A 15,974-nucleotide genomic window follows, 5' to 3' on the forward strand; every position below is an offset into this window, starting at 1 on the left:
AATTTTCTTTTTTACTTATTATTAAGGAATTCACACACGCATATAAATATTACAGGTGGACATTTCGTGTTATATACTTGTTCAGTAGAGAAATTACTGAAACCCTGGTACAAGCCAGAAATATAGTTAAGTACAATTTTGGTTTTACAACTCACCTCATTCAGTTGCCGAATATATATTGAATATCAGCAATAACACTAAAAAGAAGAAAATAATTACACGACAGCATACGGGTGTAGAAAATAATACATTTTTATTTATGGTCGAGCAGTAGATAACTGGAGCAGGATATGGTTATCAAGCGGCCGTCACAGCACGGCTGGAAGGAAAGCTGGCTGCTACGCGAGCCCATAATGACCGTCAGTTAATTGTAGCAGCTACATTTGAGCTGATGACGGTCATTTTCTGAAAGGAAAGTGAAATATGTTCATAACCATGGTCATGTTCGTCATAATAGTCAAGTTCATCATAGGTCACTGTCATCTTTAAAGAAATTTATAGTTTCGAAAGTTACCTTAGTGACATAATTCATTAAAAGGCTGTACAATTTTGTATGGTTACGAAGACGAAGAATGGACCCTATACACATTCTTATTTAACCCACACACTACGTCAATCAGTGAGCGTCCATAACTAATGTTCGAATATATATATATATATATATATATATATATATATATATATATATATATATATATATATATATATATATATATATATCATCAAAGTCGAAATTCCCTTCTCAGGCAATTTGTTCTCATCTGTATATTCATTATAATTTCATATAATTTAAGATAATCAGCAGATGAGGAGATCCTATGCTTTAGAATATAGATACTTATTTGAGTCAACCAATGAGACAGCTACTGCATATACGAATGATGTTAAAAGTTAAGACTAGCTGATAATCCACTTCCATTTAAGTTGATTGAATCTATTTCCATTCGTAAGTACCGTACATTTTTTCAACATACTGTATAGGAAACTTCATTTTACCCGAAAGCAACACACAAACGGATGTGCACTTATCACGGTGCTGCCTTTTTTTTTTTTTTTATCGAGCAGCCGTACCTTTGTGATAAGGGGTAGTCTGACCTTGAGGAGGAGCAGCAGCTGGCTACCACAGTATATCTACGAACAACGAGGTACAACTCCCCAACGTCTTTGTGGGTCAGGTCAAAGGCTAGGCCATCGTGCCCAAGGGGTGTATACACTGTCGTACTCAAGGGTCTGACCGTTGTGCTCAGGTGTCGTCCCGTCGCTCCAGAAGACCACAGACAGACAGCCTCACAGCCTGACGACTTTGGACCGGAAACAGGACGTCCGCTGCGTAGATGGTGGAGCTTGGAAGAGGTTGGTGACGCAGGTCCGAACTTAGGGACTCTAGAAACATGGAAGGAAACACTTGCCAAGGGAAGAAGTGAGCAGTAAGAGTTACTTGTCCTAAAACCACTGAAACATGGCTTCCGTTTTCTGGCATGCGGTGTCTGCGGCACACGGTAAACAAGAGAACCTAACACCCCGTTTAGAGTTTGTGCGCAAGACGGCACGGCCCTTGAGCACAACAGTTTGGCTTGGGTGCGTTGGCCTGTCTCATGGGTACGGCCATCCCTTCGTGCTCAGATGTTTAGTTCGAAACTGTGACGGTTTTTGTCCATCTTGACAAAGAGGTTCTCCCTGCTGTTAACTGATGAACACGTCTCCTATGTCCATGATGGTCAGATGTACTGGTCAAGATTGCCCTTACAAAAGGGATAAGGAGATGCTCAGTAAAATACTTACAACTACTACACGTAACGTAAGTTTCAAAAAACCTTGCCTCAGGAAATATTTCGATCTGTCCGTGAATGTCCGGCGAAGAGCTTTTACAGTGATGGTACCCAAGGTAAGGTGGTTGGGGTGAACTTCAGGGAGAGGCTGGCAACCATAAGACTTTACCCACACTGAAAGAAAGGATTGTAGTTTTAACATATCTAATTCAGCTTCGCATTGACGTTAGTTAATGGTTCTTCGATACAGGAATTAGTCACATGAAATGTGAAAGTACTTGTCATTCTGCACGGAACATTTAAAGAGAAAATTACCGAGTAGTACAGTACAAGGAGAGAGTTCCCACACCCACGGGATCCTATGTCTTGGAACTTTTCGTTACTTTTGATATGTTTTGTTTGGCCAAGTGCAGAGGTACATGGTCATGGCTTCCTTGCTTCTCTAAAGTCCGGTTCATTTTTATTTACCACTCATGCCTCCACCTTCAGATGGACTGCTTATTATCATACCTTCTCGCTGCTTGATCCAATACCACGGAGAACTCGGCAGGCTGCTGTCACATTATTACTGGTGTGGCCATGAGCGACTCGAGTGTGAGACGCTTTTATAGATGTTTCTTTCCCCAAACTTCAAAGCTTTGGAATTCTCTACCTTCCCATATCTTTCCAAGTAACTATGATATGGCACTTTTTACAGGACAGGTTCTTCACTTTCTCGAAAATTCGTAAATACTTTTACTCGTCTCATCTTTTTGTCTTTCATTTTAACCTCTTAATATTTCGGTTAAGGCCCAGCCTTGATGTGGACTTTAGTCCGTGGCTGGAGCTTTCATCATATTTCTCTCTCTCTCTCTCTCTCTCTCTCTCTCTCTCTCTCTCTCTCTCTCTCTCTCTCTCTCTCTCTCTCTCTCTCTCTCTCTCCATCATTCTTGACCTTTTTGAATGTTATTTTCACCTCACATGTAATCTTGGTATAACACTTTAAGAAAAGAATTATGAGTTTAGCTGCTTTAAAGACGGGTTGCTTACCGTGTTCCAGTTATGATTTAACCTTCACGGTGCTCTCCCACTTGTGCCTACAATACTTTCTCGTTAACTTCAGTTTCCTTACTTATCTTACACTTCCTTTGTCCCTTGCCTCAGGTGTCGTGTTCTAGCATTTTCTTTCATTCGTTACTTTTCCTCCATTATCTGCCTTTTTTTTTTTTTATACATTCCTAACACTAACACAAATGTTTTTCCTTAATTCTTCAACACCAACCCATTTCGAGAAGGCTTCCCTGACACGGACCAAGCCTTGTTCGTGGCCAATAATCTCTCCATCGAAATAGCCTCCCCTTTATTCCTTTCTGAAGATCCAGCTTCTTTGTTAGCCTCTTACAAACAGTGTTGAATGTTTATTCCCTGTCCTAGATACAGACACTCCACATACGCACAACCCTACATACCTGGTCAGTGGTTCAAAACCTCCTTCCTATGTGCTCGTGATAGGGAAGTATGATTTTAACCCTCTTCCACTCTCTCTTGCCTCATTTGGTGTCTACTTTTGCTTTCTCTGACTGCATGCTGCACCTTCCTCCCTCTCTTTCTTTACTCTACCACGTTTACTGAATACCCCACTGAATTCAATCTTGTTTTTTTTAGTTTTTTCTCCAGCCTAAGCTAGATGCTCCTGGGCAAATGTAACAAAAATAAGGTCTACCCCTTTACGTCTTGATTATATGCACCATTTTTTAGTCCCATTATGTCACAGAAATTTCGTCCGAGAATTTTATAGCCTTCAGTAATCCTTTTAATGAGCATATCTTATTTCGTTCTCCTGTTTTCTTTGAATGGTGTGCATTATGTTCTTTTCTGTTGTGATTACTATTTGTGTGTTGGTGGAGCAAGTTTTACACTTATTGCCCTTTGTGTATCGTGGTTTTCCTGTGTGTGTGTGTGTGTCGTACTATTGTATATCGTGTATTATATATATCGTGTTGTGTTGTGCCATAATGTATTGTGAATGTATTGTTAATTGACTTAGTATTGTGGTTATTTTCTCATCCAGCTCTTAGGAGAGAGTTTTACACTGGTGAATCTTTGTGAATTGTGCAATGTGTGTTTTGCGTTCTCTTATGGATAAGCCATCTTGCGTTCATGTCTGTATTGTATATATGTATGTGTGTGCAGTTATTCTGGAGTTTACTTATATATCATAGAATATTACTATGTCAGCAACTTGTTCATAAAGAGATTATGAGGTGTACAGCTTTTATAAATGTCTAGGAAAATTTCAGCGGCGAAGTCATTGTATAAATATTTCCACAATATTTCTCTGAACCCTTTACTTTATAAAGCAGTCTTCTAATTGAGGGAAAGAACACACTTGCTACATATGGAAAGTTACGCTGATTCTTAATGATAAAGATTTCTGATGAAGTGAAAGTCAGTGTTTATTTGTTATTCATATAACAAAGTTGCAAAGATAAACACTTGTAATGATATCTCATGCACCGAACTGTTCATGAGTCCCTGCTTATCTCCCTCGCTTGAGTTACCAGATTCTGAGAAAAAAATGATGCAATTTCAGTTCACCGGGGATATTCAGCCATTCTGTGTATCGAATATGGCATTGACAAACTCATAATTTGTTTTTTATTCAATTATCAGTCAACACTTTACTCCGAATACGTCATACAAGGTGTTAAAAAAGTATTATAATTCATGGAATGGCTTGTGTAGGGTGCAAGGTGCCTGAGCCAAGTTGTCAAAGAAAACGTTAACAGTGACGTCATAAACTTAATGCGCATGCGCGCCGCGATTCGTGGTCACGTGACCCTAGAGCTTTTGTGAGCGCATTTTCCTAGGTAAATATGAGCCTTGTGAATTTAAAGTGCATTTTTTATTTATCTAGGAAGTTTATGAAATTAAGTGTGTGATGAATAATAACACAAGTCATTGTGGAAAATATTTGATTTATGAGATCCTTTATAAATGGCCTCGTTAACGTCAAAACGGACATTAAACCCGGTGTTGTGTAGATATGGGATGTTCTGGTGCAAATGGCGTCAAGCTCGCATGTGTTATTGAACATTGCTTTTGCCGGTGAGAAGTAACGGCAGATGTGTAAATAGAAGGTCGCTTGAACATGGACCCCTGTTTTGTGTTTTGTCGTCGTCTCTCGGTGAAATAAGCCCCAGAAAGGCTGTTAAATGGTCGGAGGCTTTGGGCCCTTAGTTGGTGCACTTCCATTGTTTACACTTTGGTCTGGCCTTAAGAGTCTCGTGTTTGCTACCACAGTTCAGTAATGAACATTGTGTCTGCATACCTTGGCTGGTAGTGGTATGAGTAGTATGTATAATTGCTATTGTGAGCTATACAGGTGGAGGAAATGTCTTGAATTGCTGTGCATATCGGTGGCATGACATAAGCAACAAGTTGAGTTTAAATGAAATTGATAAAGGAAAACAATTAAGTGTTTCATTGGAAAGATGCTATTATACTCGAACATGATTCACGCTCTGTAGGAAAACAGCTGTAAGTACACCCTACCGATGGTATATACTTAGCCGGGAAAAGTTCCACCCCTCAGATGTATTTATGGATGGGATGCGAGTACTTAACATCACCTCCGCATCGGTATTTTTTCATAATTAAAGAAGCAAAAGAGGTTGGTTCATGCATTTTCAGTGGTGATGAATCCATATCTGACTCGAGGAAAAGAGATACAATACATTATGTTGAAGACCCCACACAGCTAGTGGGCAGGGGCTTTAAAAGATGTGGAAGGAGATTTGGTAAACTGTTCTGTACTATTTACAGTAATTATGGGCTCGAAATTAGAGTGATGGCATAGTTTCGTATCTATCCACACCTACTCCATTCTTAGTATAATCATCCTGTAAATGCTTACATTCTCAGCTAGTGCTACATTTACTAAATTATTCCAACAGTTTTACAACTTGGTTTGATTGGACACTTATGCTTTGTTTAGTATTTAACCTTTCCTTGAATGTCTTTGTTCTTGTATTTTCTTCTAATCTCAGATGAAGAGGCCATCCACTTAAGCCCTTTAACTATTTTGAGAACCATTACATCTCTCAATCCTCTTGATGCCATGAGTAGTTTTAATTTTTTGTCTTTGTTAATATTCAGACTGTTCCAAACCTTTGTTTGTCTTCGATTTCCAAAGTACCAGAACCTTAGCAACTTTTTTGCACTGAGTAGACGTCTTAAAATCGCTTATTTGATATATAGACACTTAGTTCTTTCTCTCTTCTTGTTCAGTTCTCTCTTAACATATGTAGCACCTGCCTGGTATGACCTTTCCTGATTTCCTCATAGCTAGGGCATAGTTATACACTTCTTTACCGCAAATTTCGTAATTAGATGAATACGTATAACTCCAGGTGAAGTGTATACAAAATCAATTTGATGCATTACTCAATTAAAGAAATAGGCTATTGTTTACTTGATTGTCTGTATTGTATAAAGTTAGACCGCGTATATTTTCTGATGGAATTATTTGTAAAATGAATTAAGACTGAGGAGAATTACTGAGGGCATTTTTTATCTTAGGGGAATAATCAAATTGAAAGTAGGTAGTATCATAGGACAATGAGAGATTTTGTGGCATAAGTCCATTTTAGGTTAATGAGATTAACTGGGAAATTATTACTCTTGTTTTAGGTGCTTTATGTAGTTCGTTTGTGATTGCAGAAATGCCCACAGAGGACCAGTCCATCTTTCATAATGGATGACAATAATTGCAATGATAATAGTATATCAAGGAAACTGGGGGTTAATGCTTTTGTGAAAAGTCAACAGAATATGTGAAAACCAGACAACCTCCGTAACTGTTAAGATTTCTTTCAGTGGTTGATATTCTAGTCGGAGTATACCTGTCATATGAAAATGCATTCTGGATGTCACCGAACAGACAACTCAGTGAGTGTCCATGCAAATATGATGATGGTATATTACTTCTATCATTTCAGCTACTAGTGAGGTTTTTTATAGGTTTCATTGAAATTTTATGGATGCATTACCTGCATTTTCATAAATTATCTCCACATTTTCCTTTATGTAAATAATGAAGTAGTTGTGCTGATGGGGTCAGCAAAATTGCCTTAGACTCGCCGAGCTGACAGCGGAGCATTATTTTTTCAAACTAATTTGCTAACTTGTTTGTGGATTAACTTTGCTGAATATTTGACACATGGGTTAAACGCTATTTTGCCGACTTGTCAGCACCAGTGGGTCATATAATGTTTGCTGATTCATACAAAGATTAGTACTTTCTGCCATAGCTCTAACATAGGCTGAACTGTATGCATTGATATATGCTTACTAGTATCACTCATCTGGATTAGTGGTATAGTTGGATAGCTTGGGTGTTAAGCTTGTGCTGGCTCATGTGGTGCACCCCTAAGTGCCTGATCAATGGCTCAGTATTAATCTTATATTTCTTCTATTTTGCTGAAACTTCCTCCATGGGCAGTTTATTTCATTCCTTTTTTGTTCTCCTGGAGAATGAATATTTGTTATCCCATTGTGGAACTGGAAAAAGAGTCTCCTTCAGTCAGGTCACCTCTTAGGTGTGTCATCTCTAGTGGCACAAAATTTTTGGCAGTACTTGTTCACAGTACCAGCATTCCATTCCTTGGTGCGGCATCAAGTTACCCACCACACATATCTTAACCGTTTGTTTTATTAAGTTTGGTTTGGTGTGTTAAGTTAGGCTTGGTAGCTTGAGGCTACCCCATGGAATGGAAATCCGAGACTGTGAGCAAATATTGCCAACTCTTCAGCGAATCATGTATCCAATTCAGCATAGGTAAGAATATGCTGGCATTAATCAATGCATTAGTCAGGAATATAGCACTTGACCTGCATGTCCTGACTAGGTGGCAAAATAGCGTTTGATTCTGATGCCAACTAGGCAAAATAGCGATCATCGAATGATGCTGTATAGTCTGCATGATACCACTGCTTGTACATAGCCTTAACTGCCATGTATCATATACTACAATAAAGCATAATGCTTTCTAACTATTACTGAATTGTAATATGTTGTATCCTTCAGCATTACTGCTTGATGCATACACAGGATGACTAGGGTTCATATCCAGTCTGTGACAGTCTGTTCACTTTCTGCCCATCCTTTCATCCTCCACGTGAGGTAGTTGATAGATTGTGTCCTTGACTTAGGCTGTTATACATTTCAGTGATTTTTTTTGTTTTCATATTTGATCACCATTTCCCATGTTAGGTAGCACCAAAACAGATGAAGAAAGGCTGCATTTGCTCTTATCCATTTACAAGCTATCATGTATAATCCACTGAAACTGCAGCTCCCTATTACCTACCAGGTCCCACAGACCTTTCAATGGTTTACCTCGAATGCTTCACATTCCCTGGTTCAGTCCATTGACAGCACATCAACTCCAGTTTATTAAATTTTTCCATTTCACTCTATTCCTTGCATGCCTTTTCACCATCCTGTATGTTCAGGCCCTGATCACTCAAAATCTTTTTCACTCCTTATATATGAATTTTATCCCTGGGGATAGGGGAGAAAGAATACTCCCCACATTTTCCTCGCATGCCGTAAAAGGCGACTAAAGGGGGAGGGAGCTGGGGGCTGTAAGTCCTTCCCTCCTGTTTTTAGTTTTCCAAAGGAAGGAACAGAGAAGGGGGCCAAGTGAAGATATTTCCTTTAAGGCATAGTCTTCTGAACACTTCTTTGCTAATGTGGGAAATGGCGAATATGTATGAAGAGAAATATATATATATATATATATATATATATATATATATATATATATATATATATTATACTTAATCGCTGTTTCCCACGTCAGCGAGTTAGCTCCAGGAAACAGACGAAGAACAGCCCATCCACTCTTATATGTCACATATATATACATAAACGCCCATACATGCATTTATACATACATATACATACACAGATATATACATATCTACACCTGTACATATTCATACTTGCTTGCCTTCATCCATTCCTGTTGCTACCCCGCCACACAGGAAATAGCATCACTACCCCCACTTCAGCGAGGTTGCACCAGGAAAACACGACAAAAATGGCTACAATCGTTCACACTCAGTCTGTAGCTGTCATGTGTAATGCACTGAAACCACAGCTCCCTATCTTCATCCAGGCCCCACATATATTTTTGTTTCCCATTTTCTTATGAGGAACAGATGAAGAAATAGCTTCATTCACTCACATCCACTCTAGCTGTCTTGTAAAAGGCACTGAAACTAGAACTTCCAGTCCACAGCCAGGCCCCACAGACCAATCTGTGGTTTCTCCCACCAGCTTCATATGCCTTGGTGAAGTCTTTGGGGGTCTTCTACCCCCACAGTCTTGGCCAAGCCCAGGCTTTGTGGGTGGATCGTTGATGAACCAAGTTGCAGGAAGCCACAGCCTGCAGGCCCACATATCCCCCACATCTTGGTTGGTCTGCAACACTTTGTAGGTACTTGTCCAGGGCACTCTTAAACTTACTGACTTTGCATCCCATGATATTTTTGATGATTACAGACAAGGTGTTGAAGTCTTGGGCCCCAGGTTTTAAGGATTTTTGCTTTTCATGCATATCACACCATTGGATTTTAGAGAGAGTATTTTACAGTATTCCATGCCAGAACATGTTATTTCAGATTGTAAGTTGGGGACCATGCATTATAGGATCTTCTAGCTATTGATGGGAGCATATCCTTAGTGATTACAGAAATTCCTAGTGATTTTGTTCCTCTACAAGATATTATGGGCCAAGATCTCTGAACACTGCCTTATTCGGCAGTTCTGCTTGCCATATAGGATGATGTTTAGATCTTGTCTTGTCTTGAAAGTCTGCAGAATCCAGCCCACCATCCTTCCAATAGAGGCAGCTATAGTTTTGTTGCATTTGCTGAAGTTAGGTTGTTAGACTGTATTACTCTGATTCCTTTCACTATTCATCTGGTTTATGATAGTGTGTCTCTCCAGTATTCAGCACTGTTTTTGATTTTTGTCATTTTCCCCTTAATGGAGGAGTTGAAATTATCCCAGGTGAAAAGCTTGTTCTTTTCTGTGGCCCATTGGAAGACTCTGTATATGCTTCTTTTTAGTCTTTTAGCACCCTCTACTGATGATGATTTTCATGCTTATGTAATCCTTTGCCATCTGCAAAGGATGATATGAAACTGCTTTTCGTTCAACCCTTTTACTTCATGTTGTCCTCTGTATCCTGTACCACATGTTTTTAACTCTTACACACTTCACATTGGTTGACTGGTGCCCCACCTCAGTAGCTTGGACCCAGTCCAACCTGTGGTGTGGTGGTAAAAGACCCCTGAAGACTTTACCTGTTAAATGATGACTTCTGTCTTCTTCTTGGATACTGGTAAAAATCATCACTGTCCATCACAGCAAAGACAGCCACCACACTCCTATCAGATACTGTCTACATTGGCTGAGCACATGCTTGGTTTGAAAATAAGTGCTTTAACATAATAAGAGAAGTGTTTTTTGATACAGTACATCTGTGTAATGTAAAAAAAATGTTTTCTGTATTAAATTATGAAATTGATGATCATTACCACATGCACTTTATAGTTCTAAAACCAGTACAAGAATGCATACACAGAATTTAACCCTTGCAGCCTGAAGCTTGGTTTAATTTTGCATTCCCTTCAGCCAAAGGTTTTTCTGAAAAAAATGATTGTGTGATAATAGTGATAATCCATTTGAATTTATTCAGCATAATGAAAGAAATCATAAAACATCAAAAATGAAAAACAAAACTTCCATCAGCTCTACTCTCAAATTTTCCTTAGTTTGTGATCCAGATTATGAGCCTGTTTCTGCCACTTGACTGATTTATCTTTGAATCACTACTTTCCTTCAGAATTCCATTGTGTTTCTTTCCACATTCCAGTGTTTTTATGCTTGTCGCTGCCATACCCACAGGTATTTCTCCTATGGATGCTAGATGCATGTTGCAATGAACATTTTTCCTCCATGGTGTTTGTTGGGGAACTGGCTGCTATGAATTTTTTAAGGGTAGATTATTACTGCTGATGACTTACGGTACACATGTGTGACTCTTAGGTGCTCCAGGAGATTTAACATAGGGTGGGAAACTTCGGTATGTAACTTGTCTTGTATGTGTGTAAGACTTTTGTCCTAAATGTGCAAGGTATGTGTATGTGTAGGGCTGAAAGGATTAATATGCTGGTATATAAAATCTGACAAGATCTCTAAGCCAAAACTTGCATGTGTGATGATAGCCAGTTTGGTATTCTGTATAACTCATTGATACTGGCCATTTTCAGGCCTCTCAATATCCTTTATTTTTCAGTACAAGTCCGCAATATAAGATTATTCCTATATATAAAAGCAGGTTACACAAATAACTTTTGAAATTGTTTGTTAATGAGTTTACAGAAAAAAGTTTCCTCCACAAATGATAGTCTTTCCTAAACAAGAATTGAATGTTTTATGCTGAGGGTGCAGCAGATATCCAGTTTGCACAGTATAGATTTAAACCCACAGCATCAAATACATATGCTTGTAGACCTGCTCTTCATCAAGGAAGCTTGGTTGCAAACTGAGTGAGCTGCAGGGTAGAAGACAGTTCCTAAAAGCAGTGTAAGGTATGTCTGTAGGAAATGACAGTTTTACCCCATTGTTTGCCAGTTAAAGTTACTCACAATCAGACTAATATGGACTCTCACTACTAAAAGAGGAACTAGTACTTTGAAAATATTAGAGAACTAATAAGAATACTTTTTATTGTATAAAAGATGGGAATTCATCAACTGAGAATCATGTGCTTATTTTTTCCCTTTTTTTCTTTTATGCTTCTTGTAAATAATGCTTAGTTTCCTTTTAATATAGAAAATATTTTAAGACAGATTATGAAAGTGTAATTTCATCGTAATAGGAAAAGATGCACTTAAGTCTTATAACAAAAGTAAAAAGTTTGTGGAAACAAAACTTACAGAAGTTATTTGTCAGAAGGTTTACCTTCAAGGAGATACTGCCTGTTAAGCTTATTACATTGATATGAAAACTCCAATGTATAGGCAAGGCTTTGGCATTGAGGGAGTTGTATGGGTTGTAATAAAGTGTCAGATATGTACATGAGACAAGTCGAACCTGTATCTACCAGATATAGTAGATTAAGTATGGTTTGTGGTTCTCATGCATGTAAGTGTGCACAAGAATCCAGAAAAACCTAATAAAACCGAACTGTAACATAAGCTTTCCTTATTCCAGTGTATACAGCTCTGAGGCTATCAAGAAGAAGTGGTGGAATCAGTCTCCTTGGTCGGGGAATACCATCTTGAATAAAGATTCTGCTAAGTAGCACATAAAATGTTCTGTGCAACCAAACTTCGGCACGAATCCTCTGATATCCCTCCGCTGTTTGATATTTTGTGTGTGTGGGTATGTTTATGCAAATTGATGAATTAGAATTTCATTAACTTCCAGATTCAAATTTGGATAAAGACAAGTTTTTTCTTTTTTTTCTTTTGTGGTTGTTTGCCAGATGCCCTTTGAAATATGTGGAACACCAAATTTATGGAGTTTGTTCCATATTGATGAGCATCATTTATGCAATTTAGGGGTGTGTGTGTGGGGGGGGGATCCTTAACCACTGGATTAGAATGCGAAGAATATGATATCAAACAGCAAGTTTGACAAGTTGCTTGAGGTTGCTCTTAAGCAGACATATGGTCCATAAATGAATTTTTGATTGTTCAGGTGCTGTATGAAATTTCCTTACATTGCATAGAAATTTAATTTTGGATCATTTACAATAAGGTTTCCTGTGGACAGGAATGTCATATTTAATCAGGATAGTTTCTGAGATTTTGGGAATATTAGCAGGCCAGGGAGTGCAGTGTGATGAGATTCAGAGAAACTGCCATTATGGTTCTGAAAAGAATAAATGGTGAATTCAGCATACAGTTTTGACAGAATGGTCTTGATGTGTGTTTAGAGGCAAGTCTGAGAATATCAGAGTCTCAAGATTCAACTTATCCTGGCTTGACATGATTTAATTTTTTTTTTACTGTGAAATTGCCTCACCTGTGGTTGTCACAATGTGGGATTAAGAACAGAATGTTGACTGGAAAATACATACTGTATTGTCAGTTCAGATGGCATTCTTGTGTCAGATGGTGATTGTTAAGGTTGCTGTTAGTGTACAGATTTAGGAATTGAGGTTTTCTGGCAAATGACCAAATAGCTTTTGTTTTAGTAAACCAGTATATGCGGTACAGTCATCTTTGTAAATAGCACATTGGAATTTTGAGTGTGTGAAAACAATATGAAATTTTAAAGAGCTTGTTTAGTGATTTAGTTATAGTATTATTATATTTACCTCATATTAATTTTTGATGAGAATGCATCTAAATTGTTTTGAGTGATAAGCATTCGTTGCGCAGAATTCAGCTTCAGCATAATGGTTTTAGGGTCTTTTACGAAATTAGTGGCTTTTTTTTGGGGGGGGGGGGTGTTGGAAGTAGAAAGAGACATGCAATACCACTATTAGTTGACATGGTTACTATTCTGTTGAAGATGTTCCTCATCAGTGATAAGCACAAAAACTGTAAGATACCATTTGTGAAGTTCAGGCTCATGCAAAAAGCTGAAGCTGGGTCCCAGGCTGAGCTGTAAGTTAGGGACAAGCTACCATAATTGTCACAAGTATATAAGGCAATAGTTAAGAACATTATATCACCTGTGTGATATTGTCTTCAAGTAGAACCTGGAACATTTTATGATGATGAATTCCTGTAGTAACCCATTACCAATGAAAATTTTTTCTTGGTTATACATCATCTGTATGTTGTTTTATCTGATTCCACCACTATTTCAGGATTTGATTTGATTTTTCTTTATCATTTTGACAACAAGGATATTTAGTATGTTATTCAATGCTTGTGTGGTTTGAATTCGTGTTGTTTGCTACCCAGTTTTCCCATCCCTTAATCAAAGGGAAGCTATTTTCGTATTCATTAGATAGATAAATAGATATTACTGCTAAACCAGTTTCCAGTACATGCTAATTTGACATAGCTGCAGTGTAGAATGCTTTTGTTGTGAACAGCTTCAGTGTAGATTGCTTTTCTTTGATGAATAGCTACATGCATTTTGTCCTTGATTACATTAAGGCAACCGTTTTTTTATTTTTTATATACCAGTTCAGTTGATCATCCCTTACACTGTGAGCTGCTTGTGATATTTTTCCCTCAAATTATGGATGAGGATTTTTCATATCTGTTGGTTTATTTTCTTAGGTATGTTGGAAAGTTACTTTCAAGTAAAGTCACATTTTCACAAGTTTTTTGATATGGCTGTTGATCGGTGACTAGTACTTATCTACAATCAGTGAATTACAAGAAAGGACAAATTAGCATAGTGCCTCTATAAAGCACTGTAAATTATCTTAAATTTTATTCAAATGTGGGTAAACATTCCCATCTTAAGAAAAGGACTTTGGACACCATCTGTATAGATTTGAGAAACTTGAATATTTTGCTTTAAACTATGAGTTTATTTCCCCACAGATCTTACATAGATAGCTGAACAATATTAGGATTTTTTTTTTTTATTTAAAGAGTACATTATTTATACAAGTTTCTTTACCTTTTACCTTAAAGCCATGTTCAAGTGAATACTTGATGAGGATTTTCTCTTTTTGGAAGTTGATTGGTTTGATATTGGTGTTAGAATGACAGGCAGTGACCCTTAGAATATCATATTGACCCAAGTTGGATGAGTTTGTAAATCTTAGTTTAATTTGATATATCACTTAAATGCATCTTTACTTGTCTGGATTTTAAATGTTCATGCTCATATGAACTATATACATAATTCAACCTTATTTTCTTGAGGTTTTTCAGCACTTCCCATTTGGTATATGATTAATGGCAGTACGTAAAAATATGCATTTTGTTGAAAATAAGTTAACTTTATTTCTGTATTAGTTAAAGCTATTGTTTCTTCTCATTAGAGTTTGTATAGAGAAGTATAGCCTATAAATATTGATGGTGCAAATTGGATACATTATTATGACCCATCTAATGTAAAATGTTAGATCTTATGACAAAATTGTTCAGGTCTTTGATGATGTAGAGGGATATGATATTATGGCCTCATTAGGTTTAGAGATTTAAAGCTCTCCCATTAATACTGAGATATGGTTTAAAGCTATTTTCCAGTTTTTTTCAATTTAAAGGAAACTTCAGTAAACTGTGAAAATAACAAGACCAGAAAAATTGAATGTTCAGTTAATGGTCTTGCAAAAGATATGCTATTAAAGAGATATGTGGGATTTACAGCTTGATCAAGAGTAATTTTATAAAAGTAGCTGATGGAGTTGTCAGGATCATATACTATGGGAGGTTAGGCTTGTCATCATTCCTCTTTTATAGTTCATTAAATGTCTTTTTTTTTTTTTCTTGATGCTGCCACAGTCACCTGTTTGGTGTCCCTAGGGATAGGGGAGAAAGAATACTTCCCACGTATTCCCTGCGTGTCGTAGAAGGCGACTAAAAGGGGAGGGAGCAGGGGGCTAGAAATCCCCCCCCCGCTTTTTTTTTAATTTTCCAAAAGAAGTTAACAGAGAAGGGTGCCAGGTGAGGATATCCCCTCAGAGGCCCAGTCCTCTGTTCTTAACGCTACCTTGCTAATGCGGGAAATGGCGAATAGTTTGAAAGAAAAAAGAATATATATATATTATTTACTTACTTTACTTTGTCGCTGTCTCCCGCGTTAGTGAGGTAGCGCAAGGAAACAGACGAAAGAATGTCCCAACCCACCCACATACACATGTATATACATACACGTCCACACACGCAAATATACATACCTATACATATCAACGTGAACATATATATGCACACACAGACATATACATATATACACATGTATATAATTCATACTGTGTGCCTTTATCCATTCCCATCGCCACCTCACCACACATGAAATAACAACCCCCACCCCCTTATGTGTGCGAGGTAACGCTAGGAAAAGACAACAAAGGCCACATTCATTCACACTCAGTCTCTAGCTGTCATGTAATAATGCACCAAAACCACAGCTCCCTTTCCACATCCAGGCCCCACAGAACTTTCCATGGTTTACCCCAGATGCTTTACATACCCTGGTTCAATCCATTGACAGAACGTCTACCCCGGTAT

The 15,974-nt window shown here is 37.8% G+C and overlaps 1 protein-coding gene across 9 annotated transcripts in view; it reads left to right on the top strand.

Annotated features, from left to right (window-relative positions):
- The first annotated feature begins 4,546 nt into the window (after window positions 1-4,546).
- Window positions 4,547-15,974, top strand: part of lig (ubiquitin-associated protein-like lingerer) — a 94,496-nt gene continuing 83,068 nt past the window's right edge. For 8 of the 9 annotated variants that reach the window (XR_011715001.1, XM_071681185.1, XM_071681182.1 and 5 more), the window contains exon 1: window positions 4,547-4,618. The gene's annotated coding sequence lies outside the window, so the exon portion shown is untranslated. Of the gene's footprint in view, window positions 4,619-12,039; window positions 12,211-15,974 lie in introns of all 9 variants that reach the window. The other variant, XM_071681183.1, reaches the window with a different exon arrangement.

This window comes from Panulirus ornatus, chromosome 32 (genome assembly GCF_036320965.1).
Source record: "Panulirus ornatus isolate Po-2019 chromosome 32, ASM3632096v1, whole genome shotgun sequence".
Classification (NCBI taxonomy): Eukaryota; Metazoa; Arthropoda; class Malacostraca; order Decapoda; family Palinuridae; genus Panulirus; species Panulirus ornatus.